The sequence below is a fragment of the Haliotis cracherodii genome, unplaced genomic scaffold (assembly GCF_022045235.1).
Source record: "Haliotis cracherodii isolate W230 unplaced genomic scaffold, xgHalCrac1.p SCAF_15, whole genome shotgun sequence".
Taxonomy (NCBI): Eukaryota; Metazoa; Mollusca; class Gastropoda; order Lepetellida; family Haliotidae; genus Haliotis; species Haliotis cracherodii.
This window is the reverse complement of record NW_027266270.1, coordinates 18,776,884-18,793,742: the sequence shown is the minus strand read 5'-3', so window position 1 is coordinate 18,793,742 and position 16,859 is coordinate 18,776,884. Positions and strand designations below refer to the sequence as shown.

At 41.2% G+C, this 16,859-nt stretch overlaps 1 protein-coding gene across 1 annotated transcript in view; it reads right to left on the bottom strand.

The window, feature by feature from the left end:
* Positions 1–16,859, bottom strand: part of LOC139462350 (tetraspanin-11-like) — an 82,445-nt gene that overhangs the window by 27,793 nt on the left and 37,793 nt on the right. The window lies entirely within an intron of this gene.

Genomic DNA, 16,859 nt, shown 5'->3' with positions numbered 1-16,859 from the left:
ATAACGTTCGGTTTGGCGAAATGGATACATGTAAACTAAATACTAAGCTGGATCCAAATTTATCAGAAAAACTTTATGATTTATTTGTGTTTTTCCACATCCTGCCTAAACCAGGCGAGTTCATTTGTGGTGGAAGCATGTGACGTCATCCACTGTAACATGACGTCATCCACTGTAGCATGACGTCATCCACTGTAGCATGACGTCATCCACTGTAGCATGACGTCGTCCCACTTCAGCAGACGACTGGAAATTTTATCATCTGAACCGTCAGCTAATGTCATCACTTCCAAAAGAAACTCATTTGAATACTAAACAAAATCTGCAAATCCGAAAACACATAAAGTTTATCCCCTAATAGCAATCACTCAAAATTCCCATATGGTAAAGTTTCGGGTACAGGGGCCTATTCTTCCCCTGAAACCCCCCGGGGCATCATAAACATGTTGTCTGTTGCCTCAACAACAACACTGCCACCCCTCTATCGTGTGATCAATGTAAACCAAGATCACACAGATAGTATGCTGTATAATTCATAACCATCAGTTATTGATGTACTTGAAGCAGGCCTAGAAAGACAGAAATAACATCTGCCCAACAATCACTGCTTCTCTGAAACACTTCCTGCATAGTCAATCAGGGATTTCATGACGCTGCTATTGCATGGACAATTCTACCAAAACTGTTCGGCAGATACAAAGTAGAAATTGCAGTGAGTACACCAGCAATTCAGGGCTCTGTATTGGCAAAACAATTTATTGAAATATACTGCGATACTGGAATATGTATTGCATCATGTACTGCAACATATTTTGGGGTAACGTGTTTGACAGTGAGTGAGTGAGTGAGTATGGTTTTACGCCGCTTTTAGCAATATTCCAGCAATATCATGGCGGGGGACACCAGAAATGGGCTTCACACATTGTACCCATGTCGGGAATCAAACCCAGGTCTTCAGCGTGACGAGCGAACGCTTTAACCACTCGGCTACCCGACCGCCCCGTGTTTGACAGTGATTGACACTGATCGTGTATGCAGATCCTAGTTTCTACTTTGGTTGGTTGATTTGGTGTTTTACGCTGCACGCAGCAATATTCAAGCTATATGGCGTAGGTCTGTAAATAATAGGGCTGCAACGATTACACTATGAGGTGAATACGATTCATATCACGAATATAGGGTAACGAATACGAATATTTATTCACGAATACAATAACAAGTCAACAGTTGATGTACAATTTATTATATTCAGTGAAAAATAACAACATTAATTATTTGACATGGTTGGTTAATTATTAATATATTATACATTCATATACTGCATTTATCCAGGTACTAGTATCTGCTCAAATACCACAATGACTGATGACCACAATACTGTCAAATTATATATATGAGTGTTGTCTTTAAAGACATCTCTGCATATAATATGTTCTTAGGGATATTTTTAGGTACAGGGTATGTAGATGCACATGACTGCATATTCATAAATATTCGATTCTAGTGACCACGAATAACGAATTCAATTCATAAATGGATACGGTTCGATTCCCCCGAAAATGCGAGTGTATCATAACAGCCATAGTAAATAATCAAGTCTGGACCAGATAATCCAGTGATTGACATCATGAACATCGATCCACCCATTTGGGATCGATGATATGCAACAACCAAGTCAGGGAGCCTGACCACCAGATCCTGTTAGCTGCCTCTTACCACAAGCATAGTCGCCTTTTACGACAAGCATAGTTTCTACTTACTGAAGTAAATATTACAATGTCAGCATAGCCAGTCATCACCACCGTGAGAGTTTGTTTGTTTGTTGTTTAAAGCCACACTCAGCAATATTCCAGCTATATGACGGCGGTCTGAAAAGTATCAAGTCTAGATCAGATAATCCAGTGATTGACATCATGAGCATCAATCTACGCAATTGGGATACAATGACATGCATCAAGCATAGTCGCCTGTTATGGCAAGAATGGGTTGCTGAAGTCTTTTCTACCCAGGATCTTCAAGGGTAACCACCGTGAGAGAAAAATCACTTCTGTGTTTCCGCATTGGTCTATCAATTTCGAAGGGAAACATCATTTGTGAATGAACTTCTGTGTAGATTTTAACGAGACTTGTCACATATTTCTTACCCAATCTACCGGAACACAAGAAAAAATATTGCAATACCTATCGTTTGAAAAGCATATCGCAGCATAGCGGTAATAACTTGCAGCCCTTAAATAGTAATGTTTGCTCATGAAAGCAGTTGGAGACTTGTCTGGAGATTGATTGGAACTTTCTTTCTAGTCAGCTCAGCTTGTAATGATCAATATATAACACAAGTAAAACATACACAGGAAATACTGCATCATGACAAGTTGGGACAAGTTGTTTTTGCATAGACTGAAGGAGAGACTTAGGATGTTTTACCCTCGTCTGTTTAACTACAAGTGCACACTGTTCTTATGACTTTCCATATTCCGGACTTAACAACATTATTCTGAGAATGATTTCCACACCTTCTGCATATTTCTTAAGTTATTAAGGGAATGTTGACAGCAAAAACTCAAAACCAAATACTAGAAGTCTATTGGGAAACTTGGATATTAGAACCCAAATACTAGAAGTCTATTGGGAAACTTGGATATTAGAACCCAAATACTAGAAGTCTATTGGGACACTTGGATATTAGAACCCAAATACTAGAAGTCTATTGGGAAACTAAACACTTGGATATTAGAACCCAAATACTAGAAGTCTATTGGGAAACTAAACTAAACACTTGGATATTAGAACCCAAATACTAGAAGTCTATTGGGAAACTAAACACTTGGATATTAGAACCCAAATACTGGAAGTCTATTGGGAAACTAAACACTTGGATATTAGAACCCAAATACTAGAAGTCTATTGGGAAACTAAACTAAACACTTGGATATTAGAACCCAAATACTAGAAGTCTATTGGGAAACTAAACACTTGGATATTAGAACCCAAATACTAGAAGTCTATTTAGGGACACTTGGATATTAGAACCCAAATACTAGAAGTCTATTGGGACACTTGGAGATTAGAAATGTATTATTCACATAAACATTTCTTTGTGAATTACACAGAGTATTCTAGGTCAACCTGCACTTTACATTGTGCCCCAAATACATGCCACGTAGTTGAGGCTTGTCTGATATGGAGCTGGTATGAATGTTCCAGACATTGCCAAAATTGGGCCCTATTTTTTCAGTCTTGGGATTAATTTCAATGGAGATTTAAAATAATACTCCAGATTATTCTGTATGTTAAGAATACAGGAGCAAGTCTGGACCCAATCTGTTCTGACAGGCATGCAGGAGACGGAAGAGGGAAATATTCCCGCTTGGATTGTCCATTCATCCCTTGGTGACTGGCTGACGGAAGCCACAATCAATGAGTCTGGGACAAAGACTCCGGTGACATGAAATTGATTGACGCATTTTACTCCAGTTTGATTCATTTTGCCAGAACAAAACATTTGGAGAGCCTGGACGTATTTCCAAATGATTATGATTAATATAGTGATCATTGACACAGTATTGAGTACTGGACAAGGTATTTGTACATGTCTCTCTAACATCAGGTGTTGAGTTCCGTGTCCATACATATAGGGTCCAAATTACATAGATCCCAATCTTATTTATGCTCAACTATGGCATGTGATTTAGCAATCATGTGATCTGTAATATTGATTAATTTGACATTGAACTGTGTTAAAATGGCCAGTTTAGATATTGCATTTCATCTTATATAAATTACTATTCATGAAATGTTAGGTTTGTGTTTCTGCAAAGCAATTAGTTAATCAATACACTGCATTCCAGCCTCATCCTTCTAATTTATAACAAAAGGTTTGTCAACAAACAATAATTGAAATATTAACATATCGAACATACTTGATTCTTATACTGATCAATAATAATTAGTGTGTGATAATGTGAACAATGGACCAGACAAACCAGTGTGTGATAATGTGAACAATGGACCAGACAAACCAGTGTGTGATAATGTGAACAGTGGACCAGACAAACCAGTGTGTGATAATGTGAACAGTGGACCAGACAAACCAGTGTGTGATAATGTGAACAGTGGACCAGACAAACCAGTGTGTGATAATGTGAACAGTGGACCAGACAAACCAGTGTGTGATAATGTGAACAGTGGACCAGACAAACCAGTGTGTGATAATGTGAACAGTGGACCAGACAAACCAGTGTGTGATAATGTGAACAGTGGACCAGACAAACCAGTGTGTGATGATGAGAACAGTGGACCAGGCAAACCAGTGTGTGATAATGTGAACAGTGGACCAGACAAACCAGTGGGTGATGATGTGAACAGTGGAACAGACAAACCAGTGTGTAATAATGTGAACAATGGACCAGACAAACCAGTGTGTGATGATGAGAACAATGGAACAGACAAACCAGTGTGTGATAATGTGAACAATGGATCAGACAAACCAGTGTGTGATAATGTGAACAGTGGACCAGACAAACCAGTGTGTGATAATGTGAACGGTGGAACAGACAAACAAATTTGTGATAATGTGAACAGTGGAACAGACAAACCAGTGTGTGATAATGTGAACAGTGGACCAGACAAACCAGTGAGTGATAATGTGAACTGTCGAACAGACAAACCAGTGTGATAATGTGAACAGTGGAACAGACAAACCAGTGTGTGAAAATGTGAACAGTGGAACAGACAAACCAGTGTGATAATGTGAACAGTGGAACAGACAAACCAGTGTGATAATGTGAACAGTGGAACAGACAAACCAGTGTGATAATCTTAACAGTGGAACAGACAAACCAGTGTGCGATAATGTGAACAGTGGAACAGACAAACCAGTGTGATAATCTTAACAGTGGAACAGACAAACCAGTGTGATAATGTGAACAGTGGAACAGACAAACCAGTGTGTGATAATGTGAACAGTGGAACAGACAAACCAGTGTGGTAATGTGAACAGTGGAAGAGTGGGTTCCTTGAGGTTTGCTCCAATGGTGTTCAAATGGGACACCATAACTTTAAGTCAGAAGAACCCAAAGTCATGGAACTTTTTACAGATAAAAAACAACAAAGACATTGTTATCTATAAATAGTTCTGTTGGACTCCAAAGCTCAATTTCGACCATTGTTTACAGTTGCATTTCTTTCTGTATCAAACCAGTACATTACCTTAGAGCATTATTATCTATAACAAAGCACTGATATTCTGTGATGGCTAAATTCTCTGTTAACAGCCTATTGTCCTGACATTATAGCCAAATGGGATACACAGTGAAGTCGATGTCCCAGGAGAACTCTGACATGTTGTCTGCCATCATCTGTTTGTTGCTTTAGGCTGCACTATTCAAGCTAAATAATGGTGTCCTGTAAATAATGCATCTGAACTCGAAACCCAGTGATTAATAAAATGAGAAATGATCCAAGCCGTCAGGATACAAACTACAAAGTCACTCTATTAATCCAAGCTCGACTACACGATCCAAAAGTCGCCTCGTACAGCCAAAATAGGTTGCTTTGGAACAATTTTATCCCCGAATCCACACACGGCTAACATCATTGAAGTGTCTATTATAAACATTCAAGAGGCTTCCTCAGTCTGCAAGGAGAGGTCTTTAACAAATATGAAGCATGTTTCCACATGCTAATTCCTTGGTTATGTCATTCAAGGATGAAGATGTTTAATTAAGAAGGTCCCTTCCTTTATTTCTTGGAATAACCAGTGAGAGTTCAACAGTCTGCATGCATCAAGAAAGCAATCACTCTGATCATAGCGACGTTCAATTTTGCAAAACACATCTCAACTATTTAATGATTAAATGTCAGTTTTGTTTTCTCGAAGATTCTCTTCAGTGAACCATAAACTCTCAGCTGATCAGGTAAAGAAAGAACACAAGATGAATAATATAGGAAATTCAAGGACTTTTCAAGCCTGTAAGCATCAGGCAGAGTTATTTCAATGCACAGTAAAGATACGATACTTCTTGGAAAGTGATACAACCTTAAAAGATAAAGACATGGGTGGTTAGGTTCACTGACTAGGTTGATGCAGTGGGTGGATCGATACTCATGACATCAATCACTGGATTGTCTGGACCTGGCTCGATTAATTACAGACTGTCGTCAATAGCTTGAATATTGCTGAGTGCAGCATTAAACAACAAACAAACAAAACATGGGCAAGTGCATTATGTATCATCAGCTAAAAATTGTGATGCATTGGTTAATCATGTTAGCCTGCTACTGAAAATTCAAGGGGGCTAACTGAGTGAGTGTATGAGTGTGCTTTTAGCAATATTCCAGCAATATCACGGCGGGGGACACCAGAAATGGGCTTCACACATTGTACCCATGTCGGGATTCGAACCCGGGTCTTCGGCGTGACGAGCGAACGCTTTAACCACCAGGCTACCCGACCGCCCCCGCTAGCCTAGGAACTAACCCTTCCAAAAAGACATACAACCCTCCATTTGAGATTAATATGGAACATTTGACCTTATATTTCTGAAATAAGGCCCATCAGGCAGGCTAGACCCATCCAATACTATTCGAATCAATCTGCCTGGAGTCTGATGCCCTGTGTCCTTCCACCTTCAGTTGCCCCCATAAGCCCACATGTAGCTGAGCATATACTCCATGTAAATGACAAGGTCCTCTGATCCTGTTTAAACATTCTGACCTTCAGATTACTGAATACCTTTTTTAGCAATCAATGTTTGCTGGTTGCTGCTTCATAAAAAAATCGGCCAATTAATCAATAAGATATGTTTACCGTTGATGGTGCATCTCACCATTCCGCAATACAACCCAGGCCATAACAGGAAGCCTAGGTTAAATTCTGAACTTGTTCCTCGACACTAGGACTATTGTTAGTGTATTTCAATATTTTCCAGCTCTGGGTCTTGTTCGATACTAAAAACGAATTTAGAACAATAACTAACATTTGTCCACGTTGGTGGCTGAGTTACGAATATCGTCATGCTTTAGACCAATTTTTTTTTATTTGGGTATTCTGCCTAAAATTCAATGTAAATGATGGATACAATAAATTTACGAAATTCCACTTCCAGATTAGTACTGCTACTAAAGGATGAAAAACAAACTCATTAGTCACACAATCATGGAATTACGATTGCAAAACAATACCAAAATGTAACTGATTTTTTGTAAGAATAAAGACCCTAAATACATATATTTAACCACTAGTCCACGAGTGAGTGAGTGAGTGAGTGAGTGAGTGAGTGAGTGAGTGAGTATGGTTTTACGCCGCTTTTAGCAATATTCCAGTAATATCACGGCAGGGGACAGCAGAAATGGGCTTCACACATTGTACGCATGTCAGGAATGGAACCCGGGTCTTCAGCGTGACGAGCGAACGCTTTAACCACTAGGCTACCTGACCACCCCCATAGCAGTGAGTGAGTATTGTTGCCTTCAGTAATGATTCCAGCCATAATAATGGCAGGGGAATCCAAGAATGGGATTGACAGACTGTAACCATGTGAGGAATCCAACCCTGGACTTGACTACTAGGGCTATCAGGGCTAGCCCACTACCCCCATATGAATGGAGTGAGTGAGTGAGTTGGGTTAAAAGGCGCTTTTAACAGGATTCCAGTTACATCACAGCGTGTCAGCTAAATGTGGGAGGAAAGCCCGAAGTGATGCAGATCTCAGACATTTACCACTTCGGTGAAACCCACGAGCACGGGTATGGTGCTGACAAACCTAGAAACATAATCGAGGCGAACCGGGATTCAAACCCACAATCATAGGTTTCTGGCGTGCCCAAGGGATGCAACTCTGCACAGCGAATCGTGGCGCCTTAGACGACTGGGCCACTCGTGCCCCCTCAACTGAATGGAACATCAGACTACAGATAATTCCATCCTATACAACCAGTTATTGATGCAATGGGCCCAGTGTCCATTTTACAATTGGAAATGTGAACAATGAACATGAAAAAACATGCTTCTGGCCTCAAGCAATAAATTGTACAAGACAATAAGACTTCAGCAATTAATAGTGATCACAAATAGAACTGGCAAATTCCCAATGTCAGCATGCCATTAAATTTGGAACAAAAAGAAAATCTTATGTAAAGTTAGGAGAGAATAAATTGATTTTCAATCAAATTAGAATCAAAAGGTCCATCATCATCAGTGAACATACTGCACAGTTAGCTGCAGAAAAATTATGTGATTTTCACGCTTAATCCCTATATTAATACCTAAATTAATACCAGCACACAGCCCAAATCGACAGCAGGATCAGCCAATCCTGTATACAGACACTTCTAGTTCATGCAGACAGCACACACTGCCCCATTCCACAGCAAAATCAGCCAATCCTGTACACAGACACTTCTAGTTCATGAAGATCAGAAGGTACTACCCTGAGTCTACATCAGGACATAATTCTGTACACAGACACTTCTAGTTCATGAAGACAGCACACACTGCCCCATTCTACAGCAGAATCAGCCAATCCTGTACACAGACACTTCTAGTTCATGAAGATCAGAAGGTACTACCCTGAGTCTACATCAGGACATAATCCTGTACAGAGACACTTCTAGTTCATGCAGACAGCACATACTGCCCAAGAAAACAGCAGAATCAGCCAATCCTGTACACAGACACTTCTAGTTCATGAAGATGAGAAGGTACTACCCTGAGTCTACATCAGGACATAATCCTTAGACTAACATATAGTCTCTGAAATGAACATACCGTACAGAAAAAACAGTTGTTCAGTTATCTTAATAAAAATATAATAAAAAGGGAGCCCAGTGATTCTCTTCATTTCCTGATACTGCAGTAATCTAGACTTGCCAAACATTATAGACTTGCATGGGCTGTAGTTGATATATTTGTATCAGGGTCTGTAAGACAGACTACATAATCCCACACAGACACTTCTAGTTCATGCAGACAGCACATACTGCCCAAGAAAGCAGCAGGACCTGTCTAAGCAGATGCAGACACTTCTTGTTCATGCTGACTGCTCAATACATGTACATCTAGCTGGACATCAAAGTCTGTAGACTGCCAGTCTGTTTAAAAGGGCATGTAATACCTCTTGTTGACCTAATAATCTGTTCAAGTGAGTGAATGAGTGAGTTGGGTTTTAAGGCTGCTTTTAACAGTATTCCAGTTATATTGCGGCATGTCAGCTTAATGTGGGAGGAAAGCCCGAAGTGATGCAGGTCTCAGACCTTTACCACTTCGGTGAAACCCACGAGCACAGGTAGGGTGCTGACAAACCTAGAAACATAATCGGGGCAAACTGGGATTTGAACCCACAATCATCGGTTTCTGGTGTACCCAAGGGACGAAACTCTGCACAGCGAATCGCAGTGCCTTAGACGACTGGGCCACCCGTGCCCCCAATTTAGTTACTAAATTTCTTACACTGGTAAAGGATAGTTAGAGGTTAACAGTTTGTCATTTAATCAAGTTTGCAGCTGTGAACATATCTCATTTCTCCCCACAGTGTCATGATGGCAAAACCTATAACCTGACATTATCCATTCAAGGACACCTTGTAATTGTTTAAATATGTAACACTGAACCACAATATTCAAATCACTAAGATCGTTATCATAAATTTGTCAAAATGTGAATATCTGTTGATTGCGATAAAATTTCACAAAGGCAAGTAAAATCCCCTTGCTAAAACCATAATCTGCTTTAACGTCTGAACAAGTCAACGTGAAGTCTCAGCTTATTTTATCCTAGTGTGTGAAACAAAGGAAAGAATTCAAATATTGTCTGTTATGTAATCCCCTAACTGAAAAAAACCCAACATTCTCATAAAATACAAACATGCACAAGGAAAATAGCTGCACATCTATGCTATTCAACTTTTGACAGGGATCAATATTCTGATAATTCCATTTCACCAATGTTGTAAACATCTGAGAGCAACATTACTTTGGGCTTTCTTCCCACATAAAGCTCACATGCTGTGATATAACTGAAATACTGTTGAAAACGGTGTTAAACCCAACTCACTCACTCACTCACTCACTCACTTACAATTCCAGGTTCAATGTGACTGATTGCTTGGGGATGTTGTTTTTTATATTATGTGTTCAATATTGCCATATGATTGATGTAGCTGATGTATTATCAGCCTACATAGCTGTGTCTGGCTGCTTGTATGAATCTGAACTAATGCCTAGCCATTGAGACACCAGGCTGCACTGCACATTAGCATGGATACCCGACACTTTGTACTAACTCCAAGCCGACCAGTCCTTGTTTCATCCAATGAATGCTGAGTGCAAGACAGGGAAACTCCAAACACCAACATTCAACACATATTGGTCTAATGCGGCCAGGGGATCTAACCACCGACCGTCCACTCCCTGGGATCTATCCACAACACCATAGAACTGCTAATATTCAAGTTAAATTTAACATAAGATAACATTTCCTTATGCTTGTTAAGTTGTCAAATATCTCAATATCCCTAACATACGTTGTGTAGTATACATCCAACCCTCTAATTTCCACTCTTTGAAAAACATCACATGTTCAACAAATTGTAAAGAATAGGTTTGAAATCACTACAGACAGGGCAAAAAAGATTTCCTGTTTGCCATAACCATATTGTGTTTCCACAACGATCACAGCTTTGAATCGGCTTGAGAAATGTCCCGCTGTTGACAGGCCTCAAGGCTCTGCCAACAGCCTGGCGGAACAGGCTCCGAGATGTCGTAAAAATCAACAAGTCTTCGTGCACATCAGAGCTTGACCTTGGAGACACTTTGCGACCCTGGAGTTGGTAGTCTAGGGCGTCGTGACCAAATTGACCATAGTATCGTGGGGATTTAGACTATGGCTACAGTTTGCCTTAACTTTTACACTACTTGCAGTACAGCTAGTTCCAACATCAAAGTGTTTCCCCAGTGCCTTAATACTGTGGCTAAAAGATTATTTTTTTTTGAGTCAAACAAGTAAACATGTTTTACACACCTACATCCTATCTTCAAAGTATACCAAAGGATGTGTTGGTTTTTTTAACTTTCGGAACAACATCCCAGTTTGATCAAAACTTTAAAGGGCAAGTTTGAAATGTTTACATGTGAGCCTGAGTGTGTGTTACTGAAGAGAAGGGTTTGCTGCACACATGCTTCTTTCTGGGGGTTTCTAGTTCGTGTGAGAATTTTCCATTGACTAGCAAGGCTACGATTTCACCTTTTACCCTGTAGCATGAGTCTGGTGATATCAAGTTTAACATGTTTAATGATAAAGTAGCTAATGATACCACATTAGCACAATTATCAACTCAATATAATGTTGGTTGGTTTGCTGTTTTACGCTGCACTCAGCAATATTCCAGCTATATGACGGCGGTCTGTAAATAATCGAGTCTGGGCCAGATAATCTAGTGATTGACATCATGAACATCGATCCAGGCAATTGGGATCGATGACATGCATCAACCACGTCAGCAAGCCTGACCACCCGATCCCATTAGTCGCCTTTAACGACAAGCATGGATTGCTGAAGAACGTATACTAACCCGGATCTTCACGGGTCGATAATAATGTCAATACACATTTGGAGAAAAGTTTGGGTACAGTTCCAAGTTTAGTACAAGAATAACATATTAGTCTAAATATTACCCAAATCTTAATTTCTCTATCTTAATCCCCAAAAGCGTTAGCTCTACTGTCATGCTATCCAAATACATAAATAATCAACTATTTATGAAGAAGACACTTGATGTTTCAAATAAGTAAAAAAACTCTCATGATGACATCACAAGAATTATCATTTCATGAATCAGGAATAGATATGGTTTAACTTTTCCAAACAATTCAACATCCAACATGTAATAGTGAAACACATAATGGCATCTAGCAGGACAATGACAATTTTCCCTTGATGAGCCATGGCTCCGGGAACAAGTCCCGATAGTACCGATGGCCTTGGTCGCTGCTAATACCTGTCAAATGACCTGATGCGGAGCTGTGAAAGCTATTTCTGGTGCTGTGAGTATAGATGTGCTGATCGCAGGCTCTATGAATGGACCCAGCCCTTTAACAAGGGTCATAACGTTTCCTCTGGTACAAATCATTTGCAAGTGGAATCAAATGCTTCCTGTTCATCAGATCAATGACAAAGAGGGACTTCAAGCTTATACATATTAGAATAATTGAGTGAAATTGAGTGAGTGAGAGTAAGTGAGTGAATCTGGTTTTGCAGCCTATAGGCATAGTTTTACAGCTAATATTTAGTGTGGTGAGGTGAAATGAGGTTTAACGTTGCGTCCAAGATTATTGCACTTATATAGTGACGTGCATGTACGTGTGTGTGTTTGTGTGGCTGCCTGTACTAGCCCGGGATGCCGATTTATAGTGCTAGCTCACTGAGATGCCATGCCGCAGTTTAACATGAATATCCCACTCAGACACAGTATATTGACTCCGAGCTGACAAGTCCTTGTTTTAGCCCCTTAATGCCGAGCGCCAGACAAGGTAACAACAAGTACCATCTTTTAACGTCTTTTGGGCGGATGCTCTACCAATAGACCACTGAGGCGGTCCTAATATTTAGTGAAGATTTGACTTGACCTCATCTGGCAATTAGTACTATAATAGTAGCCGGGTTTTATCCGACACATGGTTGTTACAGATATAGAAACATGGTAACCAATAGCTGCACTAACGGTAGAATCAAAACATTTCAGTCTAGTAAGCTTGGCTTGACAACTAACCATCATGCAAAGTGTAAACTTACTGAAAAAGTTAAGAAAACACAAGTTTGGGCCATCATTGATTATTTTATATTTTTCCATTATATTATGATAAATACAATGGACACATTCACTCCAATTCGTTTTAAGACTGATTTGAATGGTACAACTCTAAAAATAGCAGTCCATGAGCGAGAGAAATTAAAAATTTACTGATAAGAGTGAGTGAGTGAATTTGGTTTTACACCGCTTTTAGCAATATTCCAGCAATATCACGGCTTAGGACACCAGAAATGGGCTTCACACATTGTACCCATGTCGGGAATCAAACCTGTATCTTCAGCATGACGAGCAAACGCTTTAACCATCAGCCTACCGGACTACCACTACTGATAAGAGTCCCGGGGACAGTGATGTCATCCCGAAAAACAAAGCAATGGTACAAAATTGGTCCAAGGTCCAGGGTCCATGGGAAACTGCCCCTACTGACAAAAGTGCCGAGGACAGTGATGTCATCCCGAAAAACAAAGCTATGGTACAAAATGGGTCCAGGGTCCATGGGAAACCAGCCTTAAACTAAAGAAAGATCTACAATGGAAACAATTTCAACCACAATGCTCCTGCCATCTACTCGAACATTTCAAACTTTTAAATCCTGTCAATGGGAATGTAGAGTGGACATGTGATAACCCGTAACATTTCCCTAACAACTCCTCCTCATTAGTGGCCAACAGATAAGTATGAGCCTGTGAACATAACTGTCATAGTTTAAGTCATATGTGATGACATTTAACCACGAGCTATAATCACAGAAATAAATTTGAGTGTGTCCGGAGTCATCAAATACTGCCTGCAGGAAAAGTACGACAAATTCCATGGGGTGAAACTGTGTTGCTATCACGAAGCATTTTCACACTGCCAGTGTCATTGAGCAGAATTGTTTGAATGGGTGAATGAGTGGAGGTAGGTGGGTGAGTGAGTGAGTGAGTGAGTGAGTGGAGGTGAGTGAGTGAGTGAGTGAGTGTGTGAGTGGAGGTGAGTGAGTGGAGGTGAGTGAGTGAGTGGAGGTGAGTGAGTGGAGGTGAGTGAGTGAGTGGAGGTGAGTGAGTGAGTGTGTGAGTGAGTGGAGGTGAGTGTGAGTGAGTGTGTGAGTGAGTGAGTGTGTGAGTGAGTGAGTGGAGGTGAGTGAGTGAGTGAGTGAGTGAGTGAGTGAGTGGAGGTGAGAGTGAGTGAGTGAGTGGAGGTGAGTGAGTGAGTGAGTGTGTGAGTGAGTGTGAGTGAGTGTGTGAGTGAGTGGAGGTGAGTGAGTGTGTGAGTGAGTGGAGGTGAGTGTGAGTGTGTGAGTGAGTGTGTGAGTGAGTGGAGGTGAGAGTGAGTGAGTGAGTGAGTGGAGGTGAGTGAGTGAGTGAGTGAGTGAGTGAGTGGAGGTGAGTGAGTGGAGGTGAGTGAGTGGAGGTGAGTGAGTGTGTGAGTGAGTGTGTGAGTGAGTGGAGGTGAGTGAGTGGAGGTGAGTGAGTGTGTGAGTGAGTGGAGGTGAGTGAGTGAGTGGAGGTGAGTGAGTGAGTGAGTGAGTGAGTGGAGGTGAGTGAGTGGAGGTGAGTGAGTGAGTGGAGGTGAGTGAGTGAGTGGAGGTGAGAGTGAGTGAGTGAGTGAGTGAGTGAGTGAGTGGAGGTGAGTTTAGTGAGTGGAGGTGAGAGTGAGTGAGTGAGTGTGAGTGAGTGGAGGTGAGAGTGAGTGAGTGAGTGAGTGGAGGTGAGTGAGTGAGTGAGTGAGTGGAGGTGAGAGTGAGTGAGTGAGTGGAGGTGAGTGAGTGGAGGTGAGTGAGTGAGTGAGTGAGTGAGTGGAGGTGAGTGAGTGAGTGAGTGGAGGTGAGTGAGTGAGTGAGTGAGTGAGTGAGTGGAGGTGAGAGTGAGTGAGTGAGTGGAGGTGAGTGGAGGTGAGTGGAGGTGAGTGAGTGGAGGTGAGTGGAGGTGAGTGGAGGTGAGTGAGTGGAGGTGAGTGGGGGTGAGAGTGAGTGTGTGAGTGGAGGTGAGTGGGGGTGAGTGGAGGTGAGTGGAGGTGAGTGAGTGGAGGTGAGTGAGTGAGTGAGTGGAGGTGAGTTGAGGTGAGTGGAGGTGAGTGAGTGAGTGAGTGGAGGTGAGTGAGTGAGTGAGTGAGTGGAGGTGAGTGAGTGAGTGAGTGAGTGGAGGTGAGTGAGTGAGTGAGTGGAGGTGAGTGAGTGAGTGAGTGAGTGAGTGGAGGTGAGAGTGAGTGAGTGAGTGGAGGTGAGTGGAGGTGAGTGAGTGAGTGAGTGAGTGGAGGTGAGTGAGTGAGTGAGTGAGTGGAGGTGAGTGAGTGAGTGAGTGAGTGGAGGTGAGTGAGTGAGTGAGTGGAGGTGAGTGAGTGAGTGAGTGAGTGAGTGAGTGGAGGTGAGAGTGAGTGAGTGAGTGGAGGTGAGTGGAGGTGAGTGAGTGAGTGAGTGAGTGAGTGGAGGTGAGTGAGTGAGTGAGTGGAGGTGAGTGAGTGAGTGAGTGAGTGGAGGTGAGTGAGTGAGTGAGTGGAGGTGAGTGAGTGAGTGAGTGAGTGAGTGAGTGAGTGAGTGGAGGTGAGAGTGAGTGAGTGAGTGAGTGGAGGTGAGTGAGTGGAGGTGAGTGAGTGAGTGAGTGGAGGTGAGTGAGTGAGTGAGTGAGTGAGTGAGTGAGTGGAGGTGAGAGTGAGTGAGTGAGTGAGTGGAGGTGAGTGAGTGAGTGAGTGAGTGGAGGTGAGTGAGTGAGTGAGTGGAGGTGAGTGAGTGAGTGAGTGAGTGGAGGTGAGTGGAGGTGAGTGAGTGAGTGAGTGAGTGAGTGGAGGTGAGTGAGTGAGTGAGTGGAGGTGAGTGAGTGAGTGGAGGTGAGTGAGTGAGTGAGTGAGTGGAGGTGAGTGAGTGAGTGAGTGAGTGAGTGAGTGAGTGAGTGAACAGGTTTCCAATCATATAAAGGCATCCAAAATGACGCAGGTCCCAGATGTTACCACTTTGGTCAAACCCAAAATCCAACCCAAACATTTGGGTTATGGTACTGATACATGAAGAATAACCTAATCTAAATTGTAATTATTGTAATTACTTACTAAGAACCACTGCACAGTGACTATAGGCACCTCAGCAACTCAGGGCTAGCTTATATCCAGACCATATTATGAAGACAGTACAAAAATATTAACTTTCCAAAACCATCATAAGGATCAAACCTTATGTTTTAACACCCAGTGTGTCAACAAGAAAACAGCAACAAAGTTCCCAGCATGTTAGCACAGTCCTCTCAAACAAATACAAATTTCTTTTCTCATTACTGCTAGGTTCACAACAAAAAACAAATTCTATTTACAGTTCAATTTTCTTCCCGATCTCACGCAACTAAAATTCCAGCAAGCTTTGTCCGTCTTTTTCCATCACTTGATGTCAACATGACAATGAAATATTGATTTTGATGTCTGCTTGTTATGATGCGTCCAAGGCAAGCTGAAAATTGTGCTACTAAGGCAAATTAACCATTTTTCAAACTACATTTTGGGGGTTCTCCTTCACTAAGCTAAGGAGATATTTCCATTTATTCCTGATTATTTTAAAAAAGATTCATGTCAATTGAGGCATGACGTTGGACAGTAAATGTGTCGAGTGACTCAAAAGGAAATTAGTTTGGGTTGTTATGAAACAGACAAATAAATCCATTATATGGACGCTTTTTAACATCAAGTGTCCATGTTTCTTTCCTTTCCTACGAAAGCAGATTCTTGTATAATGTTAAAGGTACATTTGTAGAGCTATTGGTTAAAGACATAAGCATTTCTGAGTTTCACATCAAATATCAATGGAATATTTATAAGGCATACATGATTCATAGAACATAAAAAAATACTAATTTGAACCATTTATCAAAATGTGTGTCAAATCATCTCATTAAGTGGCCTACACACTCCGGGTCAACTTTTAAGCATAAAATTACTCTTCGATTCACGTCCAATTTACAATTTTACTGACATATTTGGCAAGCACTGTCAGCTAAAAGTTTGCAAATTACAACATATAATACAAACAGAAAACAACACAACTCTGAAGCATTCAGATTGTCATGTTAAAGCTGGTCTTACTTCTCCTCC